This window comes from Rousettus aegyptiacus, unplaced genomic scaffold, assembly GCF_014176215.1.
Source record: "Rousettus aegyptiacus isolate mRouAeg1 unplaced genomic scaffold, mRouAeg1.p scaffold_m13_p_5, whole genome shotgun sequence".
NCBI classification, from domain to species: Eukaryota; Metazoa; Chordata; class Mammalia; order Chiroptera; family Pteropodidae; genus Rousettus; species Rousettus aegyptiacus.
Genome location: NW_023416308.1, coordinates 85,510,184 through 85,533,194, shown reverse-complemented (window position 1 = coordinate 85,533,194; position 23,011 = coordinate 85,510,184). Strand labels below are relative to the sequence as shown.

At 44.1% G+C, this 23,011-nt stretch overlaps 1 protein-coding gene across 6 annotated transcripts in view; it reads right to left on the bottom strand.

The window, feature by feature from the left end:
- Positions 1-23,011, bottom strand: part of ARNTL (aryl hydrocarbon receptor nuclear translocator like) — a 100,134-nt gene that overhangs the window by 63,157 nt on the left and 13,966 nt on the right. For all 6 annotated transcript variants that reach the window (XM_016128176.2, XM_016128175.2, XM_016128172.2 and 3 more), the window contains exon 2: positions 8,380-8,449. The gene's annotated coding sequence lies outside the window, so the exon portion shown is untranslated. The remainder of the gene's footprint in view (positions 1-8,379; positions 8,450-23,011) is intronic.

Below are 23,011 nucleotides of genomic sequence, written 5' to 3'. Positions count from 1 at the left end.
CACTGTACCCAAAAAGTCTCAAAAGTGCCTATCTTTGGGGCGGGTTGGGAGTGGGAGGGGTTCTGAGAAGACCTTCTTCCTTTACATGAATGCATTTCAGCATTTGAGTTTGTTACAGGTGTATACTCTTTCATGATGACAAAAAAGTAAAAGCTCAGAGGATAATAATATACTTTTTTTAATTTCAGGGTTTGCAAGGACTCCCTTAAAGTAACCATTGTGGGATGCAGCACCTCCTCTCCCATCTCCGCATACGGCCGCCAGTTCCTTGTGTACTCACTGGCTAGAAGGGGACAAGGGCTTGCCTGAGAAAACACTGTTGTGGGGATGGTATCCAGTACCGAGAATCTCAAACTCCTCACCTACTTCCATAAGAATTCTGCCAAATTATAACATTTCAACGAGATGGCTAACAGAAAGGACTAAGTGTCTTTATAATGTCATAAATTATTGATTTAAAGCAGTTCACCTGTTTTCAACCTCCCTTAAGGAGAGACAATCAAATTTTATATCCTGCATTATCCAACATTCTTGCTGAAGACTTCTTAAAAATTGTTAATGTGAAATTCCCATCGGGAGAGAGAACGTGACTTTACTAAATCCAAAAGAGGCTAAATAAAACACTAGCCGCTCTGGTTTGTAAAAATGACAGCTTAGCAAGTGAGATAACCTTCCTATCCGTGATCAAAGTTGCTAATGAAAATAACTGATACACAGTGTCTAAGAGGTGTTCGATATGTTTAGCAGAAACTACAGACTTAAATACCTACAGGTCAGGTAAAGGTGCAGCAGGTGGGCAGGGCAGAGCAAACCCAAGACAAGTCTCCAAGGAGGGTGGCCACTCTTCTGCACTGCCGTGAAGGAAGATGGACCCAATGCTGCCACACCTTCAATTTTTCATGAAGAGCTGGAAATCCGGATTTCTAGGCAATACCCACCAATTTTTAAATGTTAGCCACTAATTAAAAAGTTTTAAAACATTGTGAGCACTAAACAAAATACATCTGCAGGCCAGATGCAGCCAATGAGAAGAGAGTTTTCAATCTCTGCTTGAAAGTATCTACATTTTTTTAAATGGGTAATTTCTGTTCAATTTTATTTTCAGAAGGACGGGAGAAGGCAGGGACATAGTATGGGATGGAGATAAACACAGGAGAGTCAAATTGTTGACACTAAGAAAATATTTCTAACATTGAGAAAATAATGGTAGTTGTCTATATTCAATTCTGAATAAACTGTTTAAATTTATTCAGTTATACTAGGCAAGAAATTCTAAGAGTAAGGATTTCTCAGGTCCAGAGGTAATTCCCACAATTTACTGTCAATGAACCCACAAGAAAACTTAGTATACTATGTATTAAATGTTTATCAGAAAACATTTAAAATATTAAAAGGAATCACAGAAACGCTCCTCCACGCCAGGTGTTATGCAGGCATTTGGTGCCGAGGATCCCCGATGTGTGTCACACAGCCTCTGGGCAAGATTCCCATAAAGGCCTATCTGACAAATCTCCCTTCAAAACAAAAACAACGAACTCAGACTCAACCTCATAAAATTATGTTCCTTTTTTCCCAAAACCAAAACAACAACAGATATATCTGTACTAATATTACTGCACATAATTTGCAATTCACAAAGTGCTTTTCTTACCATCTCACTTATTCCTCATAGCCTTTAACAGTGCATTTTATTTAGACTTTGTATCTTGTCCAAATTCTTCTTACAGTTATTATTTACAATACAACTTCTTAAAAACAATAACGATAACAGGTATTTGGCGATTTCTACATGCCCTGTACAGTGCTAAGCACGTTTTCATTACACCCTCACAAGAACCTCATAAGGGTCATTACTATGTCACCATCCCATTTTACTATGTCAGGAAACTGAGGCTTAGAGATCTTGGGTGGTTTGTCTTCAGTCACATCCCTAACAGTCACAGAGCTGACATTCTGAAGCAGGTTGAGGTCCCACAGAGAGCAGTGTGACCAGTGCTTTTCATAGGTGCCCTTGTCCTGGAAGCCATCTGTACTTCAAGCCAAGCTCAGTTTGTGGCTAGCAAATGTACCAAAGGCGTGGCTAACGTCCTTCCCACTCCCCTGCGCCCGCCCGCCCATGTCCAATTTCCCTACTTGGTCAGAAGCCATTTTTGTTTTTTCATTTTACCCGCTCAAAACCAGTGTGAGTCATTGGGAGCTCAGCCAGCCTGGCCCTAAAGGGCCCTGGAGGCCTGTGACGTGTCCCTGGGGGACTCGGCTTCCCGGCTGCCGGCCTGAGCAGAGTAGTTGCCTGCTGGAGTGGGGACAGGGCTCTCTCATCACCGCGATCTGAATAGGGTCTGGGAAGAGGGGCCTGAAGAAGTACCACAGTGGGCGACAGGGGTAAGGGGAGGCGCCTTTTGCTTTGGAGAGGAGAAAATATTTATTTAGCCAACAGCTATGAAATGTCTATTATTCAAACCCCACATTAGACCCCTGAGAGAGGGAGACATAGTCTCTAATGTGTACAAGGATAAATTATACAAATAAAACATTGAGCAACACACAAACGCCTACACACATACCAATACACACCTACCAGCATAGGTACAAACACACGCAAACTACATCATGAACCAGCTTCTCTTAAGGTAATAACTTCTGTCCAATTTACTCACTTCTGTAGACCCCTCAGCCCTGACCAGTGCTTTTCATCTGGAGGCCATCTGCACTTCAAGCCAAGCTCAGCTTGTGGCTAGCAAATGGGTAGGGAAAAGGACTAAGGGACTGCGCAGAGGAACAGACCCTGTCAAGGGACAGCTGGCTCTGACGTGGAAACAGGAGGTGAGGTTGCAGGCTAAAACCCGGAGGGCCTTGGGAGCCCCTTTTATGTTCACAGCTCAGACTCTCGTGATGCCAGGGGCAAGGAGGAACAGTGAGTGAGTGGCTATCTGGGTGGTCAGACAGGCTGTCAGTCAACTCTGTTGAGCACCCACCTAGAGGTCAGGCGTCTGCCATCCTTGCATTTATGGGGGTTGCCCCATGCGGAGGTCAAGCACTCATGAAGCTATAGCCATACAAACAGATATAAAACAGTCTCTGTGCGGAGCTGTGAATGAGCAGGAGGATGGCTGCCACAGTGTGCGGCAGAGGGACCTGTGCAGTCTGGAAGAATGGGTGGGAGCACACCGACCCGGTCAGGCACTGGGGGCGAACCCCTGTTCCTGTGTCTTCAGTTGATCTGGGCTTCAGTTTCCTCAAATGGTATCTGTGGGATAATAATGATAACACTTACCTCAGCCAACACCTACCGAGGCCCTAATACTAAGTGGTTACCCACCAAACACTGACAATGGTGGCCCCACAGTGAGCAATTGCTAAGTAGTATATAACGATAATGGTAATGGGGATGATAAGACTTTAGCAGGAGGTGGGAAAGGCTTCCCAAGAAGAGGCAAATCAGCTAATATTTAAAGGGTGAATAGGCATGAACTAGGAAACCAGAAGGAAAATGCATTCCATGCTGAAGGAACGGCTTATGGGAAGTCCCGGAAAGGGAAAACAACATCGTAAGTATTCTAGGCAAGGAAAGTAGTCCCAGGTGTTTGCTGGAGCATCCTGGTAAGCAGGGCACTTCTGTGTTAAGAAGAGCTTCTTCTAGGAAGCCTTCCTAGATTTCCATGAACTCCCAAATGAAAGCTGCATCTCGGCACAATTTCCCAGTTCTGTGGCCAAACTAAGAAGCGAAGAAGATGCAACAAGAATCAAGCTGACGGCCCCAATGAAAACATGAGCATGTGTTGGCTACTGCCTAGATGCACTCACTGTGCCAGCCCCCATGTGCCATCCAGACATTGACCTGGCATCCCTGGGCCAGAGCCAGAGAATCGCTGGAGACTCTACAAGGTTCCAAATGGAGATAAAGATGCCCTTAGGCACCTCCACAAAGGACCACTAGCTACCTTCATCCCCCAATCGGAAAAGCATTCTCAGCTGGACTATGAGGAAAAACTGTCAGCAGTTAGCAAGAATCATTATTTTGGCCAATTTAGAAAATTCTGGATTCACCATGAAGCTGAGTGGACCTCATTCCTGAGCATTACTTGATGAATTATTTTTTGTTTTGAATTGCTATTATTATCCATCAACAACGGGAGTTTTTTTTTTTTAAAAAAAAGTCAGGAGTAAATAATATAGAGAAGTCCTATTCCCAAGGCTTAAGTATGCTGGGAAACACAACAGGCAGCCATAAACCCAAGCCCAGGACGACCTACGCCATACTAAAAACTGAGAAGAGGGTGGCCTTACCAAACTCAATAGCCAATGACCCTCAAATTTCAAATACATTTGATCGTGTTATAAATCTGCTCTTTGGCTGTACAGACTTTGCTATCCTCACTCTTTCAACAAACACTTCCTGAACCAGGTGCACTGTATTGGCACCAAGAACAGAGAGGGAGGGGCGGTGGGAGGTGTGTGTGTGTGTGGTCCCACCCTTAAGGAGCTCGGTTTACAGAGAGTAACAAATAGTAAGTAAATCAACAGGTTATGCTGATAAGTGCTTTGCTAGGGAAAGAAATGCAGGGCGTTCTGGGAGCCAGGAGGAAGGTCATCTCCAGGTCACAGAGGAGTACAGGGTGGAGAAGGAAGGTGTCCAGAAGAGTGGAAACTTGAGCTGAGTTACCAAACTGGGAAGCAGAGGTCAGTCATTCCCAGGAGAGGGCCGAGCTCTGGCAAAGGCGCCAAGAGGTGATGGCTGTTGGAAGGTTGGGCTGAAATAGAAATATGGGTTAGGGAAAAAGTGAAATGAGGAAGGTGGCCAAAGGCCAGATTATGAAAGGATTACAGGCCTGCTGATGGGGCTTTGGTTTTATTATAGAAGTAATAAGGAACCCTTGGAGGATTCTAAGCGGAAGAAAGTCATGATCAGATGTGTGAATTAGAAACAACATGCTGATAGGCAAGGGGTGGGGGGAGGTGTAGAACGAGGGAGGATAAAGATGGATAAAGAAAGACCAATGAAGAAGATTTAAAAAATCCCTGTGATGAGTCCCTAAATGAAGGAGTGCAGAGGGCAGAGTTAGGTGACAAATTAGAAAGATGGGCTCTTCAGGATGTGGTAACCGATGGGCAGTGACAGTTGAGGGAAAAGGACAAAACCAAGGATGCCTCCTACAGTAGATGAACTGAAGGGTTATGGTCCCACTGAGGCAGGTAACACACAGAGGGACACATTTGTCACCAGCAGAGGGATGAGTTTGAGATGCCTGCGGGCAGCAGCTAAGAGTGAGGAGTAGGAGGGGGTTCCGGGCGGGATATGTAGATTGGGGTGACTTCTGGATAGAGGTGAGAAGTGGATGAGATCACCCAGGGAGAATGCTTAGGGCAACACGAAGGAGATCAAGCAAAGCCTTACTAAGTTAAGGATAAAGAAAAGAAAACTAGCAAAGCAGAGTACAGAGGACAAGGTCTTTGAGGTTGGAGGACAACCAGGAGAGAGAGGCCAGACAAGGAGAGTAAACACAACCAAGGAAGGGAAGGGAGTGATCAGCATAGCCAGAGACATGAGGGGAGCAGTTAGTTGGGTGTTAGTGACCACAGCCATGCAAAAGAATTTAAATGAAGCTTTGATGGCTCAGCTGACATATCTACAATCACCTCAAAGAACATGATGATGATTTTTTCCCCAACGGCCTCACTGTCTCACTTCCTTTCTCAGTGAGGACTTCCTGATGACCCTAATTAAACTATCAGCCCCATCGCCCTCCACCCCCTCCTCGCACTTTATTTTACTTCACGGCACGATCGTGCCCACCTGGCCTTACATAACTGCACAGCTCATACATCTGCGTTGTCTGTCTCCCCTACTAGGATGTCTACCTAAGAGCACTTGTCCTGTGTCACCACTATAACCACAGTGCTGAGAGCAGTGCCTGGCACACAGTGATTAAGCACCTTGTCCCAAGCCACCTGACTCATTAGAAGCAATGAATATTTACTGAGCACATACTACTTGCTAGAGATACCATGTAGATGCTAGGGGCATGAAGGTAAACAAGACAAAATAGGACTCTTCCCTCAGAGCTTGAAGTTGGAGGCAAGGAGAGCGAAATACTAAGTTTTTAAACAGAACATAGATTATAATGCCATAGAACTAGGACTGGAATCTGACTATTGTGCCTACTAGTGGTATTTATTTCCCTTCCAAGCCCAAAGCTGCCACCTTTTTTCCAACTAGAGGAAGATTGTATCTGGGGAAACAGTTAAAGTAAGTTTTTGAGATTTGGCCTTAGTCTCTTCCAGAGATCCCACACTTCTACCCTTTCAGTAGACTCCTAGGAAGTGGAAACACCCACTAAAGTCTCTGAATAGTTAACCAGAAGAGCTCGATCAATCTCTTGTCCTTCAGCGGAAGCAGAAGAAATTCCAGACTTAGATGGGAGAAAACAGGGAGTAGCATAAACCAAGGGTCAGATAAAGTTGGATTTAAATCCCTTGTGACCTTGGACACATTAGTCAACCTTTTTATGACCTGATTTCCTTATTGCTGACTGGGAGTACTATTTCCTGTATCACAGGTTGTTGCAAAGATGAAATAAAGTAATAGCTATAGAGCACTGTGCCTGGTATATAGTGAGTGTTCAATAAATGGAGGCTCTAAAACAGTTACACCTGTTGCTTTTATCATGCTATCTTTAACTGCTATATTCATGCAAACTAAGCTAAAAATCACTTACAATTCAAACCAAAGAATGTACACTTGAAATATTCAGAGCACAAATTGATATCTAGTAGAATGACTTGAGGAATTATTTCCAATCACCATACTTGGGCAGACTCTGCAGTAAAAACTTTTATTCCAATTTCCTGGTCCTCCAGCTTAGGCAATGCAGCTACTTCCACAACAGATCACATCTTGTCTCATGGCAAGAGTCCAAACATGGGCTAGATTATGTGGTGCAAGTTGTGGCAGAGCTATGAACACCACACCTCAAAGGGAATATAAGAACACAATCACAAGCCCAAGGTACACACAAACTCCTAAACGCAGTTTGCCTCCAGAGAAGGAAATGAGAACTGGTCACAGCATGCTATGCCTGCCTCAAAGCTAACGATTAGGTTATTTTGACATGGAAAAAAACTAGATCTTATGTGTCTCCCTTCTTTTACCACCCAAAGCCTCTATAAGTGGTCTACTTTACTCATGTCTCTGATTCTTTATTCCTTATTTATGTCTGGCCTGCGCGACCTGGCTTCCTCCCCGCGTTCCCTCTGGCAGCATCACTTTTCTGCAACCACACCGTCACAAATTTGCGGCCTTCCTTCAGGTCTCTTCTCCCTGGTCCTCTTCCCTTCTGAGGACTCTCTCCTTCTTAGCCTCTGGTTCTCTTCTATCTTCTTTCCATCCCAGAGTTATGCACACTCTCCAAGTCTCAGGCCTCTACTCATGATGGAAAGAACTTATTTAATCCCGTGGCTCCTGTTCTTTATTTCCAGATCTGCCCTTCCAGGTTTTAGGCCTGCATTTCCAGTTGTCTACGGGACATTTCCTGTGAATGAACCACTGTCATCTTGAATTCAGTTTATCTAAAATCAGATGCATCAACCACCCTTTTCTACACTCAATATCCATATTTCTGTCAATGGTACCATAGTGAACTACCAAGTTTAAATTTTCGTCTTCTTTGGCTCCTGTCTTTAAAGTCTAAGGAGTCTGCGAAGCCTATGGTTCTCTCTTTGCAATGTCTCTTCTGTTGGTCCTGTGGTCTCATTTTAACCACTTGTTAACCACATGACCTCATGCCTGGATTGCTGCTGCTGCCTTTGAATAGGGCCCATGCCTCTTATCCAGCTATCAGATGAATGTTTCTAACATGTCACTCCTGCCATTTCACTTCTTTGCCCACAATTTCAATAGTTTCTCACTGCCTATGGGACAAAGTCCAAGTGTCTTAGCTCAGCATTCAGGGTCTAGAAAAGGAGCGGCAAACTATAGCCCACACACCAAATTCAGCCCACCACCTGCTCTGTATATAAAGCTTTATTGGAACACAGTCACACTCATCATTTACATATCATCTATGGTTGTTTTCATGCTACTGTGGCAGAGTTGAGTAGCTATGACAAGACATTACCTATGAAGTCAAAAGTATTCACCATTTCACCCTTTTCAGAAAAGTTTGCTGACTCTGGTCTAGAACGATCAGATGCCAGCAGATCCTGCCAAAGTCCTTCCCCTTGACTCCTTTGGATGAAGTTTTTGCTCCTGTGGGTCTGGTGCTCAGCCCACTTTCCTTACATCCTACACCCACCTTCTTAAGCCCAAAAGGCTTATCTCAATCCTGTCTGGGATTCTCCTTCAAAACAAAGCATAATCTAGTAAGAAGGCATCAAACTTACCAATGAAGTCCTAGGATTCCACATTTGAAAAGTTAAGCTTGGATCCAAAAGCATGCACACTAGTCACCACCTAAAAGTCAATGAAATTGAGTTTAGTTTTAAAAGAAAATACACATTTTCTTTAAACTTATAACTCTCGATAAGTTTTGATCCCAAGATGCCTATCTCTGCTTCTCTACCTAGAAAATGCTGCTCATCCTTCAAATCCATTGAATGGTTTTCCCCTGGAAGCCTCGCCAGTGTCCCAGGTAGGCCAAGCGCACCCTCCTCTCAGCTCCCATGGGACTCTGATGAGATGTTAATGGCAACAGTTGGCACAATGTAGCATAATTTCTTATTTAGGAATGGGGATCCCTACATTGTAGGCTTATCAAGAGAGAAGATCTGGTAAATTCACTCCCTCCCTTACTCCCACTGCCAGCACTCTATGGGCATTTAGATAGTCCTCAACAAATATTTGTAAAATGGGTGGAAGAAAAACCTACTCTGTTCATTAACACATGCCTGGGTATCTAAACTTCTGCTAGCCTGCAATTTTCACCATACAAATGCATACCTCAATCCTACTGCTTTTAATAGGCAATAGTTTAACAGGAAGGATTAATGAGATTAACCTTCCAAATGTACTCCCCTGGGCAGAAACCTCTAGAGGCTCCTTAGATTCTTCTAAGAAGGCAAACCCAACTCTAGAGCCAGGCTGCCAAGCCTGTACCAACTGGCCTGGTCTGATTCTCCAAGCTCTTGCATGGTCTCCCCCAGTGGATCCTCTAATACAGACAAAAAGGGCTGATAGTGGGTCCCTTCCCTCCCAGCATTCCCCCTAGCTGGACGTCTTCCTCTGCTTCTCTTCACATTTCTCCTTCTACTGAAAAGCCATCCATTTCAAACATCATATTCCAGATCAAGTTCTTGAGGAGGAAGTGTGGCGAACAAGAAGTTTTTTCTCTCTGATTTTTCTTTTGTGTGTGTATGTGATAAAATACACATAACAAAATTTACAAGCTTAGCTATTTTTAAGTGTATAGCTCAGTGTTATTAACTACATTCATAGTGTTGTGCAACCATCACCATTCACCTCCAGAACTCTTTTCATTTGCAAAACTGAAACTTTATACCTTTTAAACAATAACTCTACTTTCTCCTTTCCTCCAAGTCCCTGGCACCTCAAAATATGTGTGGAATAAATGAATGAACAAATGAAGACCTCAATGACTCTGACCTCGACTCTCCCCATAAAAGCCAGAAGTACTGTCCTCTTCTGCTGGACTCCTATTGCAATATCTTCACACTTCAGATTTATTTCAATCAATCTTAAATGACCCTCATTTTGCACAATTTTATTCTCTCTCAAGGCAGGAACTATGACTTATTTAAAAGGTTAAGCTTGGGTACAAAAGCACGCATTGACCTATCCTCCATGTTGCTAGCTCCAATGGGCAAGTCTTAGTCCTCATCATACAGCTTTTGCTACCAGTTAATCATTCCCTCTTGTTTGGCTACTCTCTTCACCTGCCTTCCAGGATAGCACTCTTGATTTTCGACCCACTTCAATGACTGTTCTTTCTCTTTGCTGGTTCTTCCTCATCTCCCTGCCTCAATGATGGTATCCCGAGGCTCAGTCCTTTTTCTCATCTATTCTCTGTATACCTTCAATCGCCACCTTGGTGATCTCGCTTAGCCTCAGGGATTCAAATATCACTTTCATGCTGCTATGCCCAGATTCCTCTCCAAGCCTGGACCTCTCCTCTGAATTCCTGGCTAGTATATCCTACTGCCTGCTTCAAGTAAGATGTCAAGCGGACATGAGGTCTGTGTACATGTTCAATGTCTCAAACTTAACATGCCTCACACAGATCCCAGACCTTCCCACACACCTGTTCCTCCCAGAATCTTATCCATCTCAGTTTAAGCCAACAGTCCTCCAGTTGCCCAGGCCAAAAGGTCTGTGGTTATTCTCATCTCCTCTCTTTCTCTTACTCCACATCCAATCCTCACCAAAACTGGCTTTTACCTTCAAAACGTATTCAGCTTAGGATCATGTCTCACCCCCTCCACCATTACCATCCCAGATTACTCTAATAGCCGCCTAACTGGTATCCTCGCTTCTACCCTTGATGTCACTCCTACCTCCACCCACAGACTCTTAACAACAAAAGTCAGATTATATCATTCTTTTGCTTAACATCCTTAAAAGTCTTTCTAGCAAGGACAACGTCAAAGGGATGAATGTTTTTAAAGTAGTCCAGGAATAGACTGGTAGGAAAGGTAGGGTCTTCAGGCCAGCGTCCTCCTCCATCCACTTAGTTCTGGACTGGCAGTCCTGACTGCATCTTCTACTATCTGATTTCTTAAAGAAAGGAATCTTTTTAAAGGGAGAAAAATGCAATCAATCAGCTTCCTTTTCCAGTTAGTGCACCACAAGAAGCCAACAATACATTTCTCAAAAAGCAATAAGATATGTCGCGTTTGCCACCACTTAATAACTGGTTTCTAAAGATAAAGCTAGCCTTTCAGAGAACAGTCATTACCTCCTGGTGGTGGTGATTCTGCCTTGAGCCCCTCTCCTCGCTGTTCCATCTAGCTGGTCACTAAGCCCCATTCGCCTAATTGTCTCAGGACTCCATCCCTCTCCTCCATCTCACAAATGCTGTGACTGGAGGTAAAATCCAAATGAAATAACTAAGGTCTCATCAGCTCTCCTCGGAGCTATGGCAGCCTCTTAATCAGTCTCCCTACCTCTAGTCATCTGCTTATTTCCAACCACAACCTCAAACCATGTTTGGAATAATTTTAAGTAAGCCTAATTTTATCAAGTCCCCTGCTTAAAACTCTCCAAAGAGTTCTTACATTGCCATACTTTAAATTCTTCAAAACACATTATAGTAAGCCATAGTAAATACTCTTAAAAAAAAAAATCTTCTCTAAATGTTTTTCTTCTGCCTTCTTAAAAAGCCCTTGCTTGCCCCAGTGGGGGTGGGCAAATGATTCAGCCCAGGTGACAGTACTCCACTCCTTAGCAGCAGTGACTGGTCCAAAAGGATAAGCACATTGCCCAAGCCGAGCCAATTGAAGCCTTTCCCCAGAGTTGATATACAGATGCAGAGAAAGGAATTCTCCCTTCATTGGATTTGTTAAACTGGGATTGACAGCAATGGTGCCCCCACAGGGAGGGTGGCCTGTCTGCAGTGGAGAAAACTTGTACCAACACATAAAGCATGGAAGGCAAGAAGCCAGACAGACCACTGGCAACATCAGCTCCCACGGTGGAACCTCTTCCTTTCGTCAACCCCTACAGCATCCTTCTCAGTTATGGAACCAATAATTCCCCACTTATGCCTCAGGTAGCTGGAGTCTCAACAAGCCCACTATGCTGTTTCCAGTACCTGTGCTTTTCCCCACATTGTTTCCTCTGTCTAGAACGCATGCTCTTGGATTTCCACACAGCAGCCATGCTTCCCTGAAGGGAAGCAGAGTTAGTCCAAACTTTCGAGGCCTATAACACCTAGTATATACCCCCTCTACTGCTACACTCCCCACCTCCTTCCCAATCTCATAGCCAGGTGCCCAAGCTAGAAATCGCAGATTCAACCTCATTTCCTTGCACTTCCTCACTGCCCATGTGACTTTCCCCTTGTTCCTTCTGCCCCGTGTGTACTGTCACAGTCTAGAACCTCATTATCTCCTACCTGGACCCAGGCAACAGCTTCCTGGTCTTTCTGCCCACCCCGTCCCCTCCCCCACCCCACCCGCAATCATTCCTCCACACAGCTGTAGAGGAACCTCCAATAGCCCTCCAACTACTTACAGAGCCAAACCCCTGGTATTTGGCCTTTTAAAGACTAGCCCCAACCTACATTCTCTAATTTTCCCAACCACTTCCACATCTAGGAAGATGGAGTAGACTTACTTTTCCCTATTCTACTTGCTGTACAACTAAAATCCCTGGGCATTATATGTAATACAAACATAGGAAGATTCTGAAAGGTAGAGTGAAGAAGGCAAACCAATTAGGAACCTCCGGACCCTAGGAAGAACACTGCGTGAGTTCCCTGTATTTTCTTTTTGCCTCGTGTGTCCCAGACTTAAAAGTGAAGAAGCTGGCAACCTGGAAATGCCAACAGGCACAGACAAAAAAGCCTCAACAAAAGCTTGTTCCCTCCAGCAAGACAGAAAACTTTTCGGATAATAACTACTCTATTTTAGCCAAACACCACAGAAAACTTCATGCCCCACCCACACCCATACCAGCAAAGTGTAAATGACATTTGGAAAAAGCCCTAAAGCTCACAATACACTTAATGGTGAAAGACTGACTGTTTCTCCCCCAGAATGGGAACAGGCAGTGGTGTCCACTCTCATTGCTCTCACTCAGAATAGTCCTAGCCAGCACAAGAGACAACGAAAGGAAATAAATAAAAAAATACAGATTGGAAAGAAAAAAATAAAATAATCTCAGACTGTGTAGGCAGAAAATCCTGAGGAATATACAACAACAACAACAACAACAACAACAACAACAACATGCTTAGGACTAATTAGTGAGTTTAGCAAGGATGCAGAATACAAGATAAAAATAAAAAAAGCAACTGTATTTTTATATACTAGCAATGACCATGTGGACAGCAAAATTAAAAATACAATACCATTCACTATCTCTAAAAAAATACTTAAGTGTAAATATAACCTTTTCCAACAAATCATTCTGTGTTCTAGCCAAACGAGTCTGTCTCTGTCTTGAGGGCAGAAACAGTATATTTGTTTCACTCTCTAGTGAAACTGAAATACCTAGCCATTCCCAGCACCTAGCAGGCATGCAATATTTATTGCCACAGATTTTGCCCTGCTTTGTTTAACATAGACTTTCTTTCCCTCTATGCTCCCACTGAGATCACTGTCTATTCAAAAGTTCCATCTCTAGTTTCTGCCTTGGCAGGTCATGATTGCCAAGGAAGAACCAGGGAAACTGTTTCTGCTCCCACTTCCAAACACACTTAAGTTCTCACATGACAGATAGCAGGGACTGGAAGTGGCCTCCATAGGCATCTCTCGGCCACCCAGGGAGGACATGAGGCCTCTTCCACATTGCTCTAAGGGGATCCCAAGGCTTGGCCTGGAGACCCCAGAGACTGATGTGAGACCACTGCTACTATGGCCTCATCTGTGCTCTGTGCTAGGAGGAGCTAGGAATGCCCGCTCTCTGTCTGAATGTGCAGTTATGAATGAGAATTGCTATCTGTGCTAAAAAAAAAAAAAAAAAAAAAAAAAAAAAAAAAAAAAAAGCGCTGTGGAGGAGAACCGCTATGGGAGACGGGTCAGGGCCCAGCGGGCATCCAGGTATCTTTTTTTCAAATACTTTTCTCCTCTTATTTCTGAGGGTAGAAAGCAAGGCAAATAGTCATTAAGCAAAGTCAAAACCTCAGAAAAATCCTGATTCTGCTCTTTCTTTCACAGTCCACCATAAATCCTGTAGCAAAACCTGTTCCACTCTTATTACGGATCTCAAATCTAACCATTTCTTACCATTTCTACCATGCCCACCACTCGGGACTGTTCGGTTGCTCATGGGCGCCATTACACCAGTGGGAAGGTGGCTCAATACCTAAGATGGCCGACGGCTCACGACCGAAGTTACAGCAGAGGCTTCCCGGGCGGCGAGATCAGCCAAACAAAGAAGTCCCCTCCCTGTAACCCCACCGACATCCTGGGCCAAAACCTTTAAAAACCGCGCCTATACCCCAGACACGTGCGACTTCCCTGGCCCCTTTGCTGGACCAGTGAATCTCGCCCGCGGATCCTAATAAAGCCTGTTTCATACTTCGCTTTGGCTCAATTTCACCCTCATTCTCGTCTCCTCTGGCCAATCAGGGACCTGGCTATTCTCATCACTAACCTTCATAAGTCCAATAGACAATGACTTCTCTCCCTGAGTCCTCCTTCCTCCCTCCATCTATTCTCAACACAGCGGCAAGAGTGATCCTTTCAAGATGTAACTGAGATCATGTCACTCCTCTTTCAAAACCCTGAAATGTCGCTGGCTCTCCTCATCATTCACAATTCAACCAAGTCCTGAAAATGACCCCAGTGGCCTAGCCACCATTACTTCTCTGCCTTCACCTTCTCCTCACTCCACCCTAGCCTTCCTGGCCACCTTTACCTTGACGTTCCCATAGCCTAATGCTCTCCCCCATTTAAACACACAATGCACTTCTTCATCTCATTCACTCTGGCATACACTATGCTATGAGTTTACCAAAACCCATTCCCTTTATCTGGTAGGCAGATGGGTAAACTACATTACCTGCCTCCCTTGCAGCTAGGAGTAAATGTGTGACAGTTCTGGCCAGTGGTTGGGAAAGATGTATGCTTCTTCCAGGCGGACCCATAAAAACTTCCCCAAAACTCTCTCCTCCAGCTGAATGGAGAAAAATCTGAAGGCCTTAAAGAGGGCATGTGGGTCCCTCAATAATCACAAGGACACATGACCGCTAAGCAGAAGCAGTCACACTGAAATTTTTCTGTGCAAAAAATAAAATTATCTTGGGTTGATACACTGAGATTTGGGGGTCTATTTGCTACTTAACTTTCTCAGTGAGGCCTTCTTTAATATTCTATTTAAAATCCTCCCCACACTTCTTAGCTGACTTCTTTGCTTTATTTTTCTCCATAGTCCTTATTACCATACAGCACGATGTATATTTTATTTATTATTTTCTCTCTACCTCCTCAAATTTGAATGTAGGCCGAAGGCAGAAATGTTTGCTTTTCATTTTTTTCCTTTTGCTATATCCCCTGGATGTAGAACAGTGCCTCGCATATTGTAAATAACTGTTCATTGTTGAATGTATGAATAAATTAAATGAATGGAGTACATGGGCTTCAAGATCAGAAAGGCCTGAGTTGAGGTTCGGCTCTACCATTTACTAGCTGTATGAAACGGGGCAAGTTACTTTACCTCATTAATGCTCATTTTCGTCGTCTGTAAAATAGGAGAAGTAATACAGGCCTTCTTTATAGGGACTGGAAATAATTAAGATCATGAACATAAGTCCCTTAGCACAGGGACTGGTAACAGCTCAGGTTCCATAAATACTATTGTTATCAATTCAAGGCCAGAGGACAAGACTGGGTGTCAGGCCCTAGCAAGATCATTGGTAAGAGGCCACATTTCAGGGAGGAAGAAGCTGCAGGTATTTACATGCACAAACTCTTTTGAAAGGAATTGTGGCAAACACCTAGGTAGTGAAATTCAAGAGCTGCCTAAAAGTTCTCAGTAAATTGCCAGCGATTAGAAAAACATGACAACTGGTGTCAGGGGTGATGAAAAGTGTGTGCCAAGTCTGTAGAGAAGTGCTGCTGTGGAGAGAGCACCACCCAAATGATGAGAGATCACTTTGTGCCTTTTAAGAAACAATTTTCACAGCAAAGCTTGAGAAAAGAGAAGTCTCTTGCATCATGGGAAACAAGGTAATAAGGCTATAAAAATGGAACTCAAATAAACCACACACAGAGCCCACATGGGCCCAATTTTCCAGGAAAAATAGCAATTGCCACAGCGTTCAGATGAGGGAGTCACACTTGTGCCTCAGCATAGCAAACATCTTTCAAAAATCATTAGGCTGCAGAAAAGCCACCGGGTTTGCCAAATTAGCAATGCCAGCTCTCACCTGCCCCTCTCTGTCATGCTCGCCTCTTTATACTGATCAAAGAACACGGACAATGAATAAATACTCAATGTCTACCCCTGCTTTGCCATCTTCAAAATATAGAATCCTCCCAGAATGAACAGCACCACATAGTCAGGAGAGCCCAGGCAGCAGCTTCTCATGGCTGCAGCCTGGCTGTCCCCTCTCCAAAGGCCTTCCTGGCTTTCTCCTTGGCTTAGACTTGCTCTCAGTCTCAACTCCCAGAAATCTCTGCAGCTGTGGGCGTCGACAACCCCCCTCCTTGAAACTCCTCCTTTCTCACGGCTCTCAGCAAACTCCCCCATTCCCATCTCTGCAACCCCTCTCATCTCCATGTCTGGGTCCTCTTCCACCTCTGCACTCCTAAACGTTGGTACTACAAGCCTCTAAAACACAGTGTCTGCCTACCTCCTGGTTCTGTGTGTGTTCTTCCCCTATATCAGAGGCAGAACAGCTTCGTGGTTAGAAACAGACCAACTGGATCTAATCTTAGCTCTACAGCGTATGATCTCGGGCTGTTAATCAATTGCTTTACATCTATTTCTTCATCAGTAAAAATGGAAACATGATAGTACCTCATTGGAGCACTGTAGGGATTAAATGAGTTAATGTATATAAAGCTCTTAGCACTATGCCTGGCATAAACTGCTACCTATGATCACAATTACATGTACCCATTGCTTCAGCCAAACCCCAAACTTACCCTCATCTCCTCCTATCTCCACTTCCTCTACTCAGTCCTTTTATCTTTGCTAAGAATGCCCAGGCTCTATCTCAGCCAGTCCTTTAAAAGGTGTTGACAAAAGAAACTGCTCCATAATACCTTTCTCGATTCCCCAGTTGCCCAATGATATGGAATTCCTTCCTTTTCTGACAGGATGGGGCTGACCACTCCCAGTCCATGAGATCCTCAGAAACAAGGATGTACTGGCTTTTTCTTTCCAAATTTTTATTTCCTACACTGTAAAAACTCAGTAAATATTTGCTAGATAAAGCTGAAATGCAAAACCCTAGAGCGTGGCTCTACGTAATCAACCCAGAGAATGAAACAACGACAACAACAACAGGTCAGCAGGAAAAAGGAAGCCTTTCCCATCACCCCAAAGCCAACACAGAGTTCAGGCTCAAAATAATACCGGGGACCAAGTCAGCGATGTTTGTTTGTCACTTTCATTTTAAGTCATTTCCTAATGGCCAATGAAAAACCAAATCCTTTCAGCAAGTTTGCAACCTGCTTCCACGCTAAGAGCACATCCTCACAGGCTCATTCTGGCTTAAGGAGACATGTTTTTTTTTTTCTAAGAAATTCTATTTAATTATCCTTGATTTAGGGCATTTCTTAAAAACATCCTTAAGAAGTGATCACTGTTTATTTTGTTATTATGTTAATCAAAACATCAAAAGTATAAGGACACAAAATTCCTCAATTTGAGCAGGTAGATTAAGAGAATGTACTGGTTTACTTCCACATTTAGGAACAAACAAGTCACATATTACTTATAAATACACAGCCTTTCACGTACATCTAATTTCACAGCACCGTTACCTTGCTGCTTCATTCATGGAAAACACGACAAAGACGTTTCTGGCATTTAAAGTAAAATCTTAATATATCCTCATGACATCCTTCTTGAAAAAGAATTCTGATTCTCTATCTAATCTTGGGCCATTGCCATTAGCTAGATAAATGCCAACCTAATAAAATGATTCTGTAATACACAAAGATGGCTTAATGCAGCATTAGCTGAAAGAGTAAAAATTAGAAGCAATCTAAATGCTCCATTACAAGCTCATGGTTTACTGAAGACATTCCCTTGATAGAATATTATGCAGGCATCTTAAATGAGCATAATAAAAACTAGGGAGCCACATGGAAAAAGGACATAATCTTAAGAGTAACAGGGGTGCAAATGTGTAGGGTTACGTGTTTGTGCTATTAAGGTTGCCCCAACTGAACAGATTAGGCCTAGGGTTTGAAGTCAGATGCAGGGAAAGTTAGAGGAAAGCTAAGAAGAAATCTCAGTAAAAAAAGGGCAGAGAGGATGGCTTTAGCCACAGGAACATGAAAACTCTTCGCAAGGAGTAGGGGCTGGACTTAGGAATGTAGCGTGGGAGACAGGAGAGGCTCCACCAAGCCAAGGTCATTTCAGGAACTCCACCCCAAAACAGGCAAGAGGAATGGGAAGAGAACCCTGTCTAGGTCTGCAGAATGTATCAATCCCTGAGTGAGTAAACAATTTTCAAAACCCATATGACACTCTATGTCAAGCCCTGTCCTTTCCGGACCACCATGGGAAAGCTCAGTCCCTCCTAGGCCTCCGAGGCTAATCCTGACCCACGGCAGGAGGGGTTTAAGGGGCTCTAGCCTAGAATGCAGGGATTTAGCTTGTTTTCTGCTAACCTGGTAGATAAGGAAAGTGAACCCCCAAGAGAACAAGCATCTTGGCCATGGCCACACAGAGTTATTTGCTGAGCTGATACTTATAAGAGTTTGCCTGTCTCTGGGTTTGAAGCTCTTCTGTAGAGCAACCTGGTACAAGACTGACTGATGAGTTGGACCACTTAGCTCAGGACAGAGTGCAGGGACCCAACAGTGGCTTATGGGTGAGTGAGCCAAACCAGAGCCGCACAGGAAAATCCCAGGGATGCCAGGACACCAACAGTTGCCCCCAAAGAACAAAACCCCCTTCCTGTACCCCAGGCTGTGCCAAACTCCAGCCTTTAACTCCTCAGTCTCCTGCACTTTGTTAGTTCAGCTGAAGCTCAGATGCCCTGTGGGTGCCAACGCTGGTCCCCAGTGGCATGGCCTCTGGCACTACTGAGCCACCTGTGGGTCCCACAAGAAAACTTCGTCTCTGGACAGAAGAAAAATGACTCCAAAGCTCCTCTTCATAACCCCTGCTCCCCTTGATTCCTACCTACTCCATCAGAATCCCCACTCAGGACACCCCCTGCCAAATACAAGAGGCCAAACTCATTGCCTTGGCATTTAAGGTCCTCTCTCATATGGCCCAAAACAGCTACTGAATCATGCTACCCAAAGCACTCACCCTCCTCCCAAGAGTGGACACAGGATGCTCCCCTGTCCTTACGTCACCTCCAGAAGTCATGCTTCATCCCACCCCCCACAATCCCATTAGAGCCAGCTCAAGCTTTCTCTCATTCTACCAGTCCTCCTCCAAACACACAGGTGTTGCTCACACTGTCTCCACTGAATGACCCCGACCCCTGGAGGCCTGAGCAGCCAAAGGGCCAAACTCTCAGATGCAGAATGAGTAGGTCACACGGATGCAATCATCCAAAGAAGTATGTACCATCCAAAAGAGGCCCTCTTCTTCCCCAGAGTTGTTCTAAATATAACATTAGTGATTCCATCATGTAAGTGGTTGTCAAACCTCCCTTGAGCCTCTTTGGGGGAGGAGGAATGTGAACATTAGGCACTGTTTTAGGTACTAGGGATAGAGCAGAGAACAAAACAAACACTAGTCTCTGCCCTCATAGCATATGTTCTATTGAGAAAAAATAGGCAATAAACCAAATAAATAAGTAAACTGTAGAATATGTTAGATAAGTGCTAGGAGGACAAATAAAGCAGAAAAGGGAAATAGGGAACATCTGGGGGGCAGTGGGCTGGGTAGTAAAACTTTAAATCGGGTGACATTTTCAGAAAGGAAGAAGGTAAGTGAAGAAGGTAAGTGAACAAGCCATACAGGTATCCAGGGGGAGAGCATTCGTGGTAGAGGGGCAGTCCAGTGGAAAGAGCGTGAACGGGAAGCATGCCTGACACATGTGAAGAACAACAAGAATTCTGATGTAGCCAGAAGTGGAGTGAGATAGGAACAGACAGGATCAGTGCATACAGCTGCACGAGTTGTGCACTGCATAACTCAGGGGGGGGCGCCACTCACATGAACAACAGTGTGCTCCACTATACACCAGAGGCTGGAGTGGGAGAGGAGGTCAGAGAAGTACACCAGGAAGGCTTGTAGACCATGTTAAGGATTTGGCTTTTCCTCTGAATAAAACAGGAAGCTACTGTCTAAAGGGTTCTAAGCCAGAGGCATGACCTGATCTGACCCCACCCCTGCTTCACTAGCTAACTGGGCAGAGAGAACGTGGTAGCAGGGCAAGTTTGGAAGCAGGAGATTGCTTCAGAGGCTACTGTAATAGTCACACTCAACTACATACTGGATTATTCTCACAATCTCCTGAGGCAGGTTCAATGATCACTCTGTCATAGATAAAGAGACTAAAACTCAAGAGAGATCTGGTAACCTGCCCAAGGACACAAAGAACAGGACAGATGTCCAAGTCCTAGATCTGATAGAGAAGTATAACAAAAGAAGACTCAACAAGGATGCTCAGGGAAATTGCTTACGTTTGCCCAACTCCAGGCTCTTCTGGGTAGTCAAAAGCCAGGCAGTGATGCAGAAAGATTCTATGAGAGCTGGTCATCAGGAGTTTCAGAATGAGCAACAGTACAGAAAAATATCCTAAATACGTCCAAAGGCCAGACTCTGAGCCTTCAAGAAAAGGTTCAGGGGTGGTTGGCTGATGAAGAGGCAGTGAGAACTTAATTAAAACTAGTTTCCTGCAGATAACATCCCAATATCCCACTGGAGGGACATCAACAGTCTGGTCTTCATTAAAGGTTGAAAACAAAGGAGAAAACACAAGCTTGCCTTCAGACAACGCCGCAGCACGCTTGAACATGGACTGCTATGTGCAAATTGGCTCATCACTCTTCAGAAAAGATGGACATATACCAGTGGCAGTCCAGAGACAGGCAGGTGGAGTGACCAAGAGAGCCAGCCTTGAACTCATGCCCTCTTAGCTTTTGCTTTCTCCTCCTGTAGGCCCCGGCTGGGCCCAGGCTGACTGAATGGGAGAAGCAGCTCAGCTTTACCAAGAGGTCTCCATAATTTCCTCCCTCCCCAACAGAAAGTACTAGGGACATATAAGGAGTCAAGCCTTGGAATCATGCCAACTCTGGCCCTCATGCCCTACTACAAATGGGCACATGTAACCATCTTTGGGGCCATTTTTACAATCTGTAATTACAATCATGAGAGCAGAAGCTAGGTCTGCCTTGCTTATCGCTGTGCCCCAGCCAGTATCTAGAACGGTGGCTACCTCAATGCAGGATCTCAACAGAGGAATACACAGCTCAGGGACTGCCTGGCTTCAAACACCAAGCAGTCATCTCCAAGAGCCATGCCTGAACTTGTCCTGCCCAGAACATTCCCCAAGGTTCTCGGCCAGCTCAGTGCCCCCGCCCCTTCCTTGCCAGCCTGACCCCATCTCCTCACTGCATCTCAGGAGCACCGCTCAGGCCCTCCACCTGAGCAATGACAAGGAGCAAGGGGAAGCTGCTACAGGAAAAAGAACAACAATTAGCTCTCTCCAGTCTATAAAAAATGTCGGTGGGACAAAGCCACAAACAAATCTACCAAGTCATAAACAGATGGGGGTGGGGGGAGATGAGAACTAAAAAAACTAGAAATGGAAGTGGCATGGGAGAACAAAGGACTGGGTCACCCACTCCCAGGATAACAGCGTCAAGGGTACCTGAGGGGCACAGGAGTACAGGATAAAGGACAAAACAGTCACACAGTGAGTGGGAAACCTGAAAAATTCATTTTCTTAAATGACTGTAATAAAGGCTAGTCAAATTCTAGGAGAGTTGCTCAAGATATCTTTCCTAACACACTGTAAACACTTAGCCTTTCTATGTTGCTTTCCAAAAGGAAAACATCCTCTTTATAACAAGTTCCTCAATGCCTCAGTCAGAAAGTCATCTACATAGGTCTGAGTTAACATGAGGGTTTATAGCCCAGGCCGAGTTGCCAAAAATAAAGACTCTTAATTTGGCTAGAGAGTATTAATTTGTGGGACGAATTTTTAACTGAACTTTGATGAGTATATGAGTAATACATGCTCGTTATTGAAAAATAGGAAACCACAGAGGACATGAGAATAAAAATTATCTCTAATTGCACGAGATGAGAACCACTGTTAACATTTTGGTGTACTTTCCTCCTTCCATGCATGAGAGTTCAACAGAGTAAAGTGCATACTGTGAATATAATTTCAATTCCTTCTTTTTTTCCAGTGAAGTCCATTTAAAAATACTTCACTGAGTTCTAAGAAAGAAGTTCACCTTCAGTGAATTAACCAATTAAGTTACAAAATGAATAAAAGAAAGACTTCTTGAAGTAAAAAATAATTGATTATTCTACTGAACCCTGATTTTCCCAGCAAAAAAAAAAAAAAAAAAAAAATTCCTATTGCTAGATTAGAAATTGCCCATAAGATAGAAACATTAAGCTCATCTTTGTATCCTCTTATCTATCTCATATTTCCAACAAATAGTTACTATTATGAACAAGCCACATATTTTTTTGCAAATCAACAGAAGAATTTTATAACTGCATCTGATTATTTTGGTGGTGGCCTTGGGAAGGTTTCATCTTCCAATCTGCAGGTGGACCAAACCATTTTAAAATGATCAGTTCACATTCATGGACCATGACATCTAAATAAAAGTCCTATCTCCAGTTTTATTGTATTCTGTTACCTAAATAGTGGAGTAAGCAAGTGGCCTTGCCAAGGACATGTATGTGTCACATGCTAGCCTGGTCAGGAGCTGCTCTGGTATCTGCCAGCATCCTCGTGGGGTATCTGGTTTTACATGTAGCCCCAAGGCCTTTGTCAGGCCTTAGCACAATGCATTTTCCCCGCCTCTGATAATATTTCACATTTCACATTTCAATGCACTTTCCCTACCTCTCATAATATTTCACACTTCAAGAAATATCCATGCCAGACATTGGCTGGGTGCTAGTGTCATAAAGGTGAATAACACAGACGCTATGCCCATGTCCATGGGGCTGCAGATTGCATACCACTTCCCCACACATTATCTTCATATTAAGCTGGGAAGATAGGAA